Source organism: Nothoprocta perdicaria, unplaced genomic scaffold (assembly GCF_003342845.1).
Source record: "Nothoprocta perdicaria isolate Ctin4 unplaced genomic scaffold, notPer1 scaffold_50, whole genome shotgun sequence".
Taxonomy (NCBI): Eukaryota; Metazoa; Chordata; class Aves; order Tinamiformes; family Tinamidae; genus Nothoprocta; species Nothoprocta perdicaria.
The window spans coordinates 3,600,304-3,616,420 of NW_020455755.1; the positions used below are offsets into that span (position 1 = coordinate 3,600,304).

Consider the following 16,117-nt stretch of genomic DNA (forward strand, 5'->3'; position numbering starts at 1 on the left):
AACAATGTGCTTTAGTTGTATATTTTCTTGGCTGTATGTGTAATATGTGTAATTACTTTGTTAATAGTAAAGTACGTACTCATTCACTCCCTACAAAAAAAAATACAAAAGTACACACACGAAAAAACACCCAAAACCCACTTTTGTTCTTTCATTTTCATAATTATAACCCAAATATATATTTTCAGCCTAAAACTCATCCAGTTCAACATAGCTCGTACAAGTATTCAAGTTAGAAACATCAGTATAATAACTCAAACATTTGCAGAATAAAGTCATAATTTCCTGAGATTTAATCTGATGTCTGATAAATCTGTAGGAGGGCCAGAAGAGAGCGATGGCTAGTTGTTGTTTATAGGTTTGATAATTAGTGTGTTTGTAACGCAAACAGTCCTCTTCTTGTTGGAAATCTAGCAGTCTGATACTAAGAAGTCCAGTAAGTGTCATACATTTTCTATTCAAATAAAGAAATAAGGAAAAAGTTTCTATTTGAAGTACTCAGATGTAGTTACTATTACAGTTAAGGTGCACATCCTAAGTTCTGCCTGCATTTCACTTTAGTTACCTTTACATGTAAAAGTAAGTCTTAAGTAAAATAATCTTATTTACTACTATGAAATACCTGAGGCAAAAAAGTAGAGTTAAAGGGGAGGCCATAGTAAAGGAGTTTGATTTCAAAACACACAAGGTCCCACACTTTTGATTCACCACGAAAAGGCTTAGAGTAAATCTGTCAGGAACCTGTGCAGCATGACACTTCCCATGTTTTTCACAGATCCATTTCTCATTTTGTCTTTTAGTATTTCTTTCAGGTCATGGTAAACACTTCCAGATTTCTGTAACTATGGAACCGAGAGTAGCTTAGATTAAACCAGTACACACCCAAGACAAGGAGAACTCTTTTCCTTTGGGAAATCACCTCCTGTCCTCCCCAAAAAAGATCAATGGACTTGGGAACTTACCTGCTGTCTTCCTGACTCCTTCTCCTGCTGCTGTTCACTCACAGCTGCTAAATGCCTATAGGAGTTGCCCAGGAACGGGATGTAGGTGCTGACCTTCCCCTTCCCTCAGCCTCAAGTTCTTCAAAGTCAGCCCCAGGGACTTCAGATTAAATAGATGAGCCAAGGCAAAAGAGTTCTTCTCCCCCTTCCGTTTGGCTTTCACGGCTGAATTCTAAAAAGCTGTATGAAGTTGTCAGAGGTTTCCTCTTACCTTTTTACTGAAGCAAAACGGCGTGCTGCTGCTCCAGGACAGGATTAGGTCATTCAAACAGTCCTGCAGAGAGAGTGGAGCTCAGCGGTATAGAGTCTCCAAAGGCTGGAAAGATCTGATCTTACATCAGGTGAGAGAAGGCAGCTGGCTAGGCAAGCCAATAATTATGATATCAGCTCTTGTTCGCCTCAGGCAATCCTGCATTTAATAAGAATACAAATATGACTAAGCTGCAGTTTCTTTTTTTTTTTTCCTTGTTCTCTTGGTAATTCTTCAGAGAAGTTGGGCAGGTATAGAGCTCTAACTGTCTGGAAAGAGAATGTTCCCTTTCAACCTTTCTGTTTTTCTTTTGATTTAAAATACCCATCTGTTATTATGTTTTGCAAACCTATTATCCACCTGTGGTTATTAAAAACACTTTCCTGGCATGGATTTCACCATGCTATCAAAAAGCATTCAGCTGTCAGAAATAAGGGTCTTTCCTACATTTGCTCAGTCTGAATCTTCAACACGGAAAGGAACTGGAGCTCTGCTGTAGAATGCCAAAACATGTTGTACCATTTAAATATAAGAGGAACACAACAAAACAAGTATGCTCAGGTTAATAGTCTTTCCAAAACCAGAGTCCTTTAGCACAGTTATAAAAATAGGACTAGGTTGAAGGAGTGCAGGCATCTGTGTGGGCATGTATGTATATATATTTATGTGGAGAGGTCTGCTTTTTATGTGCAAATATATAGAGAGGAATATGAGTGTAAATGTGCAATTGCAGGAATATGTATTTCTTCTACCCTTACCTGGTTTGTGCATACTGTAGTCCCCTACACAAACCTGATCACACCTACTGTAATAATGCTTACCTACCTCATAGGGTGTTGTGAGGATTAATTAATGTTTGTAAAGTGCTTTGAAGATGAAAAGCCTTGAATGAGTGCTAAATATAATTATCGTCATTCCACAAAACATAGAAACATCTTTGCGGCCCCCAGGTTATTGTATAGGTACACCCATGTTTATCACCCACGATTACGGTAAGATACTGAATAAGGTCTTGAAACTTTGATAAAAACACACTTTCTGCTTTGGAAGGAATAATTATGTCCATGCTAGGTGCATATGATTTGTGAAGTGTTTTTGTGATTCCTCTTGCAGAATGCGTTGCATAATTTGTAAATAGAAAAGGTCTGCCATGACATCGACATGTCATAGCAAGAGGACCTGTGTAAGAGAAGCCAAGGTTTTACTTGTGGTGGATTGTTTCTTAGCAGGAGTTTGCTGGTCTGATTATATTAGAGCTGTCAGGAATTTTTGATAATAGAAATTAAGATTTTGTCATTTTATCTGCAGGATCTGCTAGAGATTGTGGGTATGGATTGTTGGTGGATATATTCTTTCCTGTCTGGAAGATTTCAAAGGTAATGCTGGATAGTTATTTGACCTTTCCTAGAGCTTTCACATTTGATGTCTCTTAGGATTACATCTCTCAAACTGCAGAGGAAAGTTCTGGGATGGTTTCGACTACACTCCATGTCTTTACTTATTTGTCCCCAAATTCTGCATTAGTCTTAATTCCAGTTCTTACTCTGATGGTTGAGATAAACCCAAGATGGTTTTAGGTTAGTAACTTAATACCAACTGCAGAATCACAGAGCTTAAGTAGACTAATGATCTGATTATTAACCCTGTTTCTTGAGTGAGTTTTGCAGCCTGCCTTGAAATCCCGACTGCTGCAGTTGTGTAGTTACTGGTAACTAAGTTAGCTAGCTTAACATTAACTTGCTGGGTGTGTTTACTTGCACTGGCGTCACAGGTCGATGGCAGTGCACAGATAAGATGCTGAATGAAAGTGAACTACTGACAGGCCAGCATTATCTCTGCTTTCCTAGGATGACTAGCAGGAGGAATTACTTAGAGGAATGGGGGGAGTCAATATTTGCTGAAGACTTTTCCTCTTTCTTCCCAATGTGTACCAGAGCCTTAAATTAATATCCACTTTTGTTCCTGCACTGGAGATAGGGTGCAGCCCATCTTGCTGTATTGCTTTCTAGTGTTTTTCCTTTGACTGGCAAAATAGTTCCGTAAAATTTAAAGTCTTTAGGTCTTGTAGACTCGTCACTGAAAGGCCAATAAGCTTTTTTACAGCTCTGTGAGTGAACTTGAACAGTTTTGTTAGACTAGATATAGTTTCATCTTGCCCAGATGAAGCCATATGCCACGAGCAAAGAACAGAAGAGATCAAGGGGCGTACATGAGAACAACCAGCTTTGTCAGATCCAGACTAGACTATTATAATGAGCTGACTTTAAATCTGTTCTTGGTCAGAGCTTTTGTTGGAAGACTAAGGTGCTTATTCAGTGTACTGGCAGCTATTTTGAACTGTTAAATTTGGCCCCCAAATTATCTTTCATTTGTTGGGGGGAAAAGTAAAATTGCAGCCATCAAAGTTGCAAAGTAAATATTCAGAATGTAAGTCAGTGTAACCAATTCAGTGATATCTGGCTGAGTCTGCGGTTTGAAGGTGTAATGCTGCTAAGTGGAAATGGCTCCCATTTGTCTCCATGGCGGCTGAACTCGGCTGCTGTTTGACAACTACTAAAATGTCAGTGTTATTTAGTACTTTTGGGGAACAGAAGTGACAGTCTGCATAGCTAGCTTGGGATTAAGTCTGTGTAAGATGTCAAGAATAGCTCAAGAGGTTGATACCATATTTATTTCCCTCGCTTAGAGGGCAGGCATCCTGTACAATGTTTCCTATAATGGCATGTTTTGATATCTCAGGGATGAGATATACATTATTTTGTAATGGAACTTGGAAGAATATGATTAGCTTCTTCCTTTATGCAGTGAGGTTCTTGTCTCAGACATTTATGCTGGAGTGGTTAGTGCTTTTTAAAGCAGAGCACTGGAAATGGAAGCCTGGGCTCAAAGGACTACATGACGCACTGTGTCCAACTCAAAACGTTTGGTCAACTTTAACCTTAAAAGTGCTTGTGTTCCCATACATCATAAAACACTATTGACCTCAGTGTAAACCCCTCTCGCTGTTTAAAATTGGCAAGAACAGTCTTGTTGAACTGGAGGTTCATAAGTGAGGAGCTCTGCCTATGAACTCATGCATTTTCTGCTCAACCAGAGCTAACTTCATTCCTTTGATAAAATATTCTTATTTAATTTAGTAGTGGTATAATTGCTTATTTTTAATACATTGTTTGTATTTTATTATGCAGTGATGGCAGCAGCATTTGTTATCATGAATAGCTTGGTAGGCTTACAATTTTTGTATCCTAACATTTGGATGATAAGGTTACAAGATGACTTAAGACGTAATCTAACCAACCATTCTGCCACCATTAAATAGGAAAAGTGGCCTAGCATCTCTCCCTTGGGATCACCTGAGGGAAGACACACCTGGGTGTAACTTAACCGTCTGCTGTACTGCCTTTAAATAGTAGTCAGGGCTTGCTTTTTATCTTCTGAGATATCCCTAGGGAATACACACCTTGGTTTAACCTACATACACTTCAGCCCATTTTCGTCCCTAAGAAATAATTCTAAGGCATTTATCTGCTAGTTGGAAGTCTCCAGGAAAGCTAAGCAGTAAACTGAAGTTACCAATTTTAGCGTTCAGTCGCTTTCAGAGAGTTATCATCCTCGTTCCCTTCTGAGTTTTCTCTTTGACAAAATACATCCTTCTTTTGCCCTGTAGTTATTACAACTTTGAGAAGCTGTAAGTTGCAATATTCACTTGGAAGGCTGCAAGATAAAATTCACAGGGGAGGTAGTTCTGAATTATAGCCTCCGAATTTGGCACACCCATAAGATCCTCTTTTGTTGGCATTTGCAAAACTTTCTTTTTGTTAATTGTTTATCTTAAATTGAATATAAAGAACCATTATTATATATGAAATATCATTCCCGACCGGTGATTTAGTGTTGCCTACAAAGCAGAGCATCCCTAGCAGTGCAACAGCCACTGTAAGCTATTATTGTTTTGTTATTTGAGAAATGAGGATGAGCTCAAGACATGATATTAGATTTGACTGTGCCTTTCTGCTCTAGGTGAAATTCAGGTAGATCTAGACACATGTTAAATCATTGTGTCACCTACCAATGTTTTTTGTTTTGCTTTTTGGACAAGACTGCTACTCGTGTGCAGCTTCCAATATGGGAGTGAGAGGATTAACTAAGAGATTCTGTGAAAATATAGTAATCTCTGGTTCTCCTCGTAGATTTATTTTTCCTGATGTTTAGCCATTGGGTGCATTTCTTCCTTATAACAATTCAGTATCAAGCTCAGGACCCTTTATGGTTTCAGGGTGGCTGGACGTTTCTCCTGTATTAAAGGATGTTCATTCCATATTTGTTTACATCCTGTTGTAGATCTGTAAGGATTTCAGAATCCTGTTAAAAAGTCCTGTAAAATCTTACACTTTCTTCTTTTCTCACAGCATGTAATTTGTAAAGAGTTGGTAGCTTTCTGTCAACTGTCTCTCTTTTGTTGATATGGCACTTTAAAAAGAACCATTTGTGATTTTTTCTTTTTTTTTTTTTTTTCCCTAAAAAGATTAACAGAAAGGGAAAGCCTTCCTAGCCTGAAGCTGCTGGATAAATGGTAGGTTGGCAGGATGCCTTTGTTTTGGTCTTATGGTTTCTTCATTTTTAGTTCACATTTTTTTCCTAACATCACAACATTGAGCAGAGCAGGAAATGTATTGGGGGAGTTGTGGTGACATAAGAATAATGTGAAAGTCTATTTTACATGAGTTTCCAGAGCATGGTGCTTTAATGAATAAATACATTTACTGTCAGTCATGAACATAAGAGAGTGTGACCAATGTCAGGAGGCAAATGACTGAATCCTGAAAGAGTTTTACTTAAGTACCTGACAGTGAGCCTGGAAAACAACAGCTTAGTGACCCTCTGTTTATTCACTTCCACACTTCTGTATCTAAGCAGAACTTCCTAAAGGTCAGACCACGTGAGATTCGAAGGAGAATACTATTGCAGCCTGGATTTGAGACCCAGAGGGGCTGGGGAGTTTCAAGAACATGTGGAGCTACAAGTGAGGCCTTGGAACTGTGTGAGTCTCCCGAACCCAATCCTGTCACATTCACGATTTTGAATATGCTGTGCAGGTTTGACCACTTAACACTAGGGCATAAGCAATGAAATGATCACTCATACATTACTTCATATTATTGCTTCTATGACTTGCTGCTGCTCTTTTTATTTTCCATTTATTTTAACTAGCAAGATGGTTTCTCCGGGTGTTGAATAACCCACACCTACTGTGAAGAGTGTGTGTCTTTTAGTTCTCAGGCTGGTTTTTTGGCTGCTGCTCCTTGCGAACATTATCGTGGATGGGCAGCATCCTTTCTGGAGCTGTGACTGGCACAGCTTAGAGACAGCACTCGCTTGTACATGATGTGCAACGTTGCTTTGTGGTACACATGAAGCATGTAAGCAATTTACTGTATTTATGAACTCTGTAGCCCAAGATGAAATGTACTGTATTCTTACAGCAGTGTTTTTCAGTGGTTGAGGATAATCTGTTTTGAATTATTTTGAAATATCTCATGAAGTGGTCAAAACACTGGATTGTATTCAGAACCTGTTGTATTTCTTTACTTGCAGAGCCTCATATACTCCTTTCCAAAAACTTAGCAGCTTACCAGTAATTGGAACACTGCTCTTCTATTTGCCTTGCTGAACATATTTTCTACAGAGACTGGGAACACGTCAGCTAGAGAGAAAATAGTATTTCTTGTCTGTACCACAACCTTTAACCAAGTTTGTAACAAGATAGTGACACGATTGGTTCTGAACAGGATGATTAATATTTAGCTAACTAAAAGACAGCTAACAGCATTTTACTCCTGCCAGAGGCTTAAGCACATGATTATCTTATAACTGGCAGAAGGGCAGAAGTCTTTTTTTCTTTTTTTTTAAGCCCCTTAACCATGTCTAATAACCAGTACAACTGGTCTGTCTGCTTCCTTTCTTGGAGTGTGCTTGGATGCTCCTAACTACAGTGCTCCATAAGCAGCTAGTGCCAATACATGCACGCCTCTTTAGTGTGCTACATTTCCATAAACTTCGGGAGATATCTGTGCTCAGTTTACAAGGATGTGCTGACACCATCTGTGTGAGAAATATGGAAGTGAAAACAGGATTAGTAGAGTCATATTGCAGAAAAAAAATGTTCTAGCGATACAATTGAAATTTAGTTCTTGCAAGATGAGTTTTAGGAATGTTTTATAAAAATGTAGTTGTACTGTGGTATCTGTAGGTAAAGCTTGGTGGATGCTTAATGTGACAACTCGAAGTTTGATTCAAAATTCAACCAGCTGTTATTGTATTCCCTTTGAAATGGAAAACATGAGTGTGAAGAGTTTACCTGGGACATTCATAAGAAAAGCTTGGATTTTCCTACCCAATTTTTATGCAAACACAACCTGAGATGCATTCATTGCCCCGCTCTAGGACATTGTGTGTGCTTCAAACTCAAATTTAGAGAAATAGGAGCACATGGAGCATGAAGGGTATGGGAATAGCCTGCCTGTGAGTCAGGGGTCTGCAGGGGCCTTGCAAGAATTCAGAGCCTCTAGGGCTGATCAGAACTGAGAGGGGTTCCCAGCATCCCATCCAAAGCCTTTTCACATGTTGCTTGGGCCATCCTTCCTTCATCTCTATCTTCTCACACAATAGTGGAAAACATAAGAACTTCTGCTTCCACCAACAGCAGTTGAAATCATCCCAGAGGTATTATCTTAGAAACTAGAAAATGATTCAATGAAACAAGGAATGAATCATGTAAATACTCAAAGTGTTGGACCTCAGCAATGTCCCTCCCTTCTTAGTACAAAGCAAAGAACAAAAGCAGGCTGCTGCCTGGCATGGGCCCCTCCTAGATGACTTGCTGGGGCTGTGAAATCATCAGCAGCCTCAGAAAGAAGTGCTTATGCAGTGTTTATGGCTTGAATTTCTTCTCTTCTGTTGTCTATGGACATGGAACCTGTAGCACAATTCTTCTTTTGAATGTCTACATATATTCCAGAAGAGGGATGGAGGGGGACAGTCATGGAAGCAACTGTTCTATGTTTACAGATTTCTGCATGACTTTTATTTTTCAGAAACTAAAGAGTTTTTAGAGGTAAAACACATGCGTAGGACAGGTATAAACAGTATAAGGTCCTGAACATATTGAACAACCATCATTGCTGATGATGGTCTTAAATACTCCCTTAAAAAAACATGAGATGTGAAGCTGTGTTTCCTCTTCATATAGAAAGTTAAAATGGGAGGTAGAAATATGTACCAAGGTTTCTGTGTCACACAGAGGGACTTCAGTGAGAAATAAATATTAGTTTCAGATTTTCAAAATTTTAAGTTAAATGTGTGAGATACCTTCCATATAGGTTTTCCCTGATTATCTTATTTGGTACAAAGTATTGTTTGGAAAAGTACTGTAGAACAGATGAAAAGAATTAAGAAGCATAAGAGTAAGTAATTGCAAGTGAAGACTTCAGTCTAAATTCAACAAAAACTGTTCCTTAAGCAAGAATTATGAGCCCATTGTGGATCTCCAATGCTCCGCTCTGGAAGGTTTCACAGTGACTGATAGGACTGGTTCCTGCATGTGCTCAACTCCTTGTCAGTCCTTCGTTTTATTGATTTTGATCAGTAAAAAGAAAATCCACTGCAGTTACTCAAGACTGCTTCAACATCGCTTTGCCTTTTATGCTTCTTTCTTTTTGCACAGTATGCTCTTCAGTGAGGATCTTGTGACATCAGTGGCAAATGTCTGTGAGGAATTGCCTCAGGCCAGTGTGACTTTCAAAGGATAAGACAATTTGTTACCTTGCCAATGAACAGTTTATTACATTTCTAATTATTGTTATTAGTCTGGCAGGTGGTGCCCTGCATGATATTTTTACAACTGCCCAAGATGCAGATAGTTCTTTCATGACAAAATTTAATCCGCGTAAGATTTAAAGAAAACCAGACATTCTGCTCTAGTACGTATTTGATAATTCCTTGCTTAAACTTGAGTATAAGGCACTTGGCTATTAATCTGAAACGGATTGGCTTTTGGAAGATTTTTACCTTGAGACCTATTGTGATGAGAGAGTGTTAACAGCCTGCACTAGATATGAAGGTCTCTCTCTTTCTCAAGCTATTTCTTCCAGTGTTTTTCACTCGTCGTATAAATCAAAGAGTCATCATATTTGTAAACTCTAGCTCAGAGTTCATGTTAATCACTACCTAGGAATAATAAATATTCTCCTCCCAGAGAAGATCTAAGCTCTTAAACATAGAGACTTTGCATCCTGTATAATCTGTAGTGTTCCTGCACAGATTCAAGAAATAAAAACATCAGAAATATGACGTGTTTCAGTAGGGCTAATGCAATAACACACTCTCCCTTTTGAGAAGCCCAGTCCAGTTCCACCTGTCACTGCAATGTGACCTGTGCAGAACAGATGATAAGGCATGTCCTGTCTTTGCTGTGTCATGTAATGTGTGACAAAACATATTTCCTTAAACAGTTTCACATGGCTAACTCTGCTCCAGTGAGTACTGAATAACCTGATGTGACACTATTAGCAGAAAGAAGGAATTAAATCAGAAGAAATAGAGCTAGGTAATAAATTTGTTTTTCCCGTGGCCTGCAGTATTTTAGTTTCATACAATCAGTACTGTAAAAGTAGCTACTTTGGTCACAAAGCTACTGTCTTAACAAACATAAAGCATATTTTTCTGTATTCTTATGGTGCAGAGAAATAATTTGAAAATTGTTCTTGTAAACAAAATATGTTCATTTTACGTATGTATCCCTTGCTTCTTCCTTGTTAGTCCAGGAATTTGAGAGCCAGCAACCTAGACATTTTTTTTTTTACTGACAGTGAATTCAACTGGATTTCAAAATTTTACAGTTTAACTCAAGAAAGTAAGGAGTCCGGACAGTTGTCTTGTCCATCCCTGTGTCTGTCAACGACCTTGGTGTTTTATGATATGCTGTGACAGGGTAACATACTTCTATGAAACATTTTGTGTCTGGCAAAGATGGAACATAAATTGGCAGCAACAGCAAATTAACTGGTGCCTCCTGTAAGGGGGAAAAAAAGACACTGTTTTTAGAATAAAATTTAGTATTTTTGTCTTTCTCTGGCTTGAAGGAGCTGCAGCTGTGCTAGAACTGTTCCAGGATTCGGCTGACTTATGCATGCACCCGCCAGGGCTCCAGGAAAGAACTCATCTTGCCGGAGCAGGGAGCATGGGCATGTTTTGGAGTCATTCCCTGCAGGGGCTGTTCAGCAGGTACAGTAGGCCAAAAGTGGCACTGATTCAAAATAGTGGCTAGGAAGATATTACCTACTTGACTGCACCTGGTGCAGAGGAAACTAAAGATGTCAGTCCCCTCCCCTTTCCCATCAATTGTCTCATATTTCTGAGATACAGGTATGTGGTTACAGTATAAACAGACCAAAGGTTTTTCTTCTAGGCTAGTAAGTTATGTGTTTTTTTTTTTACACTATCTCTGCCAAAATATGGAAACATGCTGTGAACTCCTGCACTTCCACACACGCCATGTACAGTGAGGAGAAAGACTTTTATTCCTAGAGCTGGAATGGGACAAAGAATTTGTTCTTCGGGCAGCTGTACTTCCCATTCTTTTCTGAACATATTTCAGAAATTGATCTTTGTCTTGTTGGTGAGCCATGCTTTCTATCAACTGTCATTGCATCTCAAATTAAGACAGAATGTATGAGCACAAGAGAGGCTTTTGTATTTTTTTTTTTTTCTGGGCATTCACTGCTTGATCTTTCCTGTGTGACAGTCCAGCAGGCCTGTCATCCTCGCTGTGGCCATTAGCATTCACCACTAATTAGAGAAGTGCTCTGTCCTCATCCCTAAACTTGTAGGTTACACCGAACAGTCTGATCTTTAACAGTCACCTGAATAAACTCAAGTGATGTTACTACTTTCCATGTGGCCTGCATGTGAAAGATGTAACACTGAAAGAATTAGACCATTTCAAGTTGAATAGGTCATATATTTTGAGGCTGTGCTCTTTCTTCGGTATCAGTTATAGCTCTTGATACCACAACACTGCTTGGTTAGGTCTAAGGAGAAAAGAAAAAGCGCAGGTGTGAGGAAGCTCCCATTGTACAATGGTGTTATCTGCAATGCAGCCAAGTGATTTATGATTGCATGTTTCATGTAGCAGGAATGATATTGCCAGAGGTAAGAATAGAGAGGAAAATTCAAGCTCACTTCAGGTGACAGACATCTTACAAATAAAGTAGATCCTTTTGAATTTTCTGGCAAGTCTCATCAGGATAGTCCTACAGCAAACAGGGAAATGGGACTTTTCCTTTACAGTCACAATAGGTCCAAAATAACCGCTACTTGCTGTCTAAGATCCTCTTGATAGACAACCAGGAAAGCTAGTGCCACAATAGCTAACTAGCTGTACTGAGACTGTATTTCCCGTCTTCTTTTGAATAATTTGCTGTTCTGGCATTTTGCAATTCCATGTTAACATGGCCGTTAGTTATGCTGACAATTCTAACCACTTCTTTCACTTTACTGAAAGAAGCAAGAAGCTCTGTAATCAGCAGAATTAATGAAATTTGGTATCCTAAGGCTTTCAGTTCCCTTCCAAGAGATGGAAGAGTTGTATGACAGATTTTTGGAGTAACTATCAGTGGTGACAGCCATTTAGCAGGTACTGGGCAAAATTTAAGTTGCTCTGCTTTTCTTAGACTGGACAGGGATCAAGGGAAAAATGAGGAAATTCCCGTAATGCTGCTAAGTAAGCAGGAGGACTTAAATTCTCATCCAAAGCTGGCAGAAAGATAACAAGTTGAAGCACAATAAAGTATCGATGTTTTAGTTAATTATTGCTGCTATTTAAAATACAACCCTATCCAAAAGAAGTGATTGGTGCTTTATCAAGATAACTACTGTGCATAGCCATGCAGCATCTGAGCCTCAAAGCATTTGTGGCTGGTGTGATCCAAATTCAACATAACAACCTAAGCTGAACTTGCAGATGAACTTCCCTGAATTTTTTATTTTCGTCTGTGTGTTTTTTCTTCTGAGGAAAAAAAAAAAAAAAAGCCTCTTACTGCCTCTTAAAAATGTTACTTTTGCCCTATTACTTTCTCCTTAGCTATTTAAGGATGCTTTCAGGTGAGGATCAGCAAGACTAGGTGTTGGCCCCGTCTGAGGACTACGGGCATGCCCTGGAAGACTCTTAGCAGCCACTAGATGGCACGTTACAGAGCGATCTCTCTAAATAGCAACTTGACATTTTTGGTCTGTTAGCATGATTAAAGGATAAATAACAGTGAATGTATTTTTAAAAGGAGAAAATGCACAATTTGGACGGTAGTGATTAAGTTTTAATGAAGAGTTGTTATTATTCTGGGCACTAGATGATTAGTGAACTCAAAACAACTTTGTTTCCAGGCTTGGCATCTTGGTCTGTATTAACTCAAATCATAAAGTTCAGTGAATCACATTGTAAATTGTTTTATTGGTTCCATGTTGGAAAGAGTTGAGTCTTGTGAAATTCCTTGAAGATTTGAAGTTATATATTTGCTAAGTCCTTGTATTTCTGTTTTCTATTCTTCAAATGGTTATATATTTTATTGCAGAAATTTTAAGCTCATTTTCTGCCTTTGCAAACACTAAAAGCAGCACGATACCTTCTGAGAGCAGAGAGTTTTGTTCCTGGGACATGTACACTGAATATAGACAGCTGGAGTTTTGCACAAAGCTGCAGCCTTCTAATAACACACATGGATATCTATAGGAGGAGCCCGGCTTCTAGAGATAGAAGTGAAACTGCTCATGGAGCTTCTGGAGAAAGTAATATAGCTGCATACATGCTTATGACTACTTGATAAAACTGAGGCCCTTCCTTTGTCTTTACTGTCCATGGGGTCCTCAACAGCAGTTTCACATTTTTTTTCCTTCTATATTGTTTTTATAGTGTTTTATTACTTCTTTGTTGTTAAAAATCAAACAAACTAAAAAAACCTTTTGAGTTTATTTAAATGACTAGGAGCAAATTTCTGATTTCCTCAAGCCAGCTTCAGGATTACAAAAATAATACTGACTTTTTCCTATCTTGTCTTTTAAAATCACCGTCTCTTCTCCTAGCTCTGTGATCTCAGTGCTTGGTGGAGCAGCTCTTGCATCACTTGCATGACACTGAAATTCCTGTAGACATGTTTATGAAGAAGTACCTTTCTCAGCTGTAAGCTATTTTTATTCTTGTGTTTGTCCGCTTAATGCTCTTCTGATTTTCTGCTGTGGCTGTGTGTACTGGAGAGGTGTATGTATCAGGGTTAAGTCCTTCATCATCTTTAATGTGTACATGTATGTGCCTGTAGTGCTCTGTGTGTGTTTCTGGGCAGGGCATGGCAGCACTGTAACTGCAGGGAAAATGGAGGAGGTGACTGCAAGTCACCCACTTACTCACTGGCATCTGCTGTGGGAAACCTGCATTTTGTGGTTTTGCAGCGCGCTCGCTTCTTAGACAAGGCAGGCAAGAAGGCAACATCCCCTTCTCATTAACAAATTTATCACTTACAACTCTTATGTAAAACAAACCTAGTGTCAGCTCCAAAATGAAGAGCTGCATGAGGAATCACACCTAGCTACAGCAGGTGCTGACCTGGCAGTTTCGCAGAAGATTGTGAAATTTGATCACACAATGGGAAAGAGAGCCACTCCTTGAGGGCAATATCTGGAAACATATTGGGGAACCACCCTTCAAAGGTGATCTGTGTAATAATGGGCCTTAGAAACACTTTCTACCTGCTTTGCTTAGAAAATTATGAACATTTTTAATAGTGTCACGGGGTTATTTTTTTGCACAAGCACACTGTATTTAGCTATATTTCAACTCAGACACTCCCAAGGCAATAAACTGCCCTGTGTCTACTTTTCACTACCATCATTTAGGGGGAATCTATTAATGAGTTTTCCGTGCTCTTTATGTTCTAGTATCATTGTTACCTTCTCTCTCTGTAGATTACTGCCCTGCCTTTCACTTGTCTCCTCCTGGAAGCTGGGGATTTGAATACCATTCAAGTAACTTTTGCTGGAGCCATTTTATGGTAAGTCTCTATGCTTTATATACTCATCTATGCTAATGCACATGGAACACCCAGCATTACTGCATTGGCCCCATGACACTCTGTGCTATTTGATGTCTTTCTTCTTGAGATTGCCATAAAGATTGCACCTGCGCTCCTGCATGTACTTATGCACGCCACAGCCTCTGAATAATGTAGAGTAGTAGAAAAGACTTCAAAGAATCATAACACAGTTTTGAAGGGCAGGAAAGAGAGGATGACGGGAAATGTTACAAGAATTCAGCCTTTCCTGTTTACCTAAGCAATAATTTAGGAGGACACACAAACTTTGTGCTAGCGTTACAAAGAAAACTAAAAACAAACCAAAGTTATACGCACTGCCTCGATGCCAGAGACAGAGAGCATAGAGAGCAACCAAGGGAGAGGTTTGCAGCAGATCTTTTGCTTAGGTTTGTCAGATGAGCCAGGTAATGAAAATATTTAGACAGACTTGGGTGTTGTTCGATAGAGGTAAATCCAAAGGGAAAGGTGAGTGGGTTAGCAGTGATCTGACTATGTCCTTACATGAATGAGATCAATTGCTCAGAAATTCTAACTTTTTTTAGATCAAAGCACTTTTGTGCTAGGTTACCATTAACTGGGGGGAGGACGGGACAGGGGGTGAATTTGACTCATAACATCATTTGCATTAAAGCAGTGGTGGTGAAGTATGATTTTAGTAATGCCCCAGACTGTGCAAAAACTTAGTAGGGAACAACAGAACAAGAGATTTGACATGAAGTTCAATGACACACAGACTAACTGTTCTGTAAGAACCCAGCCTTGTCTATTGAAATTAGGTGATTGATTTTCCAAGTGCTTTGGGAATTCAAATGCTGATGGAAAACCAAAAATTCCACCATCTTTGTTAGTTTGGTCATTAGCAATCCCTGTGCTGTTGAAATTCAGATCCTATAGAAAAAGAATTAAACACTTAGTAACTGTCTTATGGATTTTTGAAAAGATAATCTTAGTATAGAGAATCCAAGTAATAGAGAGTACAAGGAAATTGCAGTCTCAATAATAAAGCTATTATTATTTTAACATTACCAGAAATAATGACTTGGCTAGCTTCCTGATTACTGCAAGTTGTTTGAAGAAGGCATGGACAAGCAGTTGAAAAGTGGAAGGCAGAAGTACAAGTAGTGGTATTTTTTTGTAGAAGAAAAATCTCCTTAACACAAGAATTATATAAAAATCTTTAATTCAATTTTACAGACTTTAGGACACAAGGATTCCTCTATTTTCAAGAGAGTGTTACTATTCCTCTTGTGACTTTGCAGGCTGTAATCTTACATAAATAACAATAGCACATATATTCTAGGAAGAATGTCTTTTACATTCAAAACAGTGTGAGCTGTAAATAAATATGTTATAAAGTAATAGAATGGCCTAACACTCTTTGTCTATAAATGTATAATACATGCCTTAGTATTAATGTCCATAGAGTATACAACAATCTTGTATGCATTTTGGACATTTTCACAGAAGCCTGTATATTCACAGAGAGGTAAATATTAGTATAATTTTTGATGGTACAAGCATAAAAAGTCACAGCGTCTCTCTCCTGCCTTTTGCTTTTGCACATCTTTCTCACTGCAGATTTGGGACTTCAGTAACAGCTTGAAAGATGGTTGCTGGACGTAGTACTTGGAAAATTTACCACTGCTACATGAGAAACACAATCTAAAGATGTCTGTAACAGCGGAAAAGCAAAAGGCTATCTCAGTTGTCTGCCGGGGTAACCAAAC

General features: G+C 38.8%; 1 long non-coding RNA gene across 1 annotated transcript; it reads left to right on the forward strand.

Moving 5' to 3' along the window:
• The first annotated feature begins 13,441 nt into the window (after positions 1–13,441).
• LOC112954561 lies at positions 13,442–16,073 on the forward strand. Its single transcript, XR_003250753.1, has 3 exons — positions 13,442–13,483; positions 14,263–14,348; positions 15,969–16,073. It is a non-coding gene; the product is annotated as an uncharacterized LOC112954561 (long non-coding RNA).
• Positions 16,074–16,117: the final 44 nt, after the last annotated feature.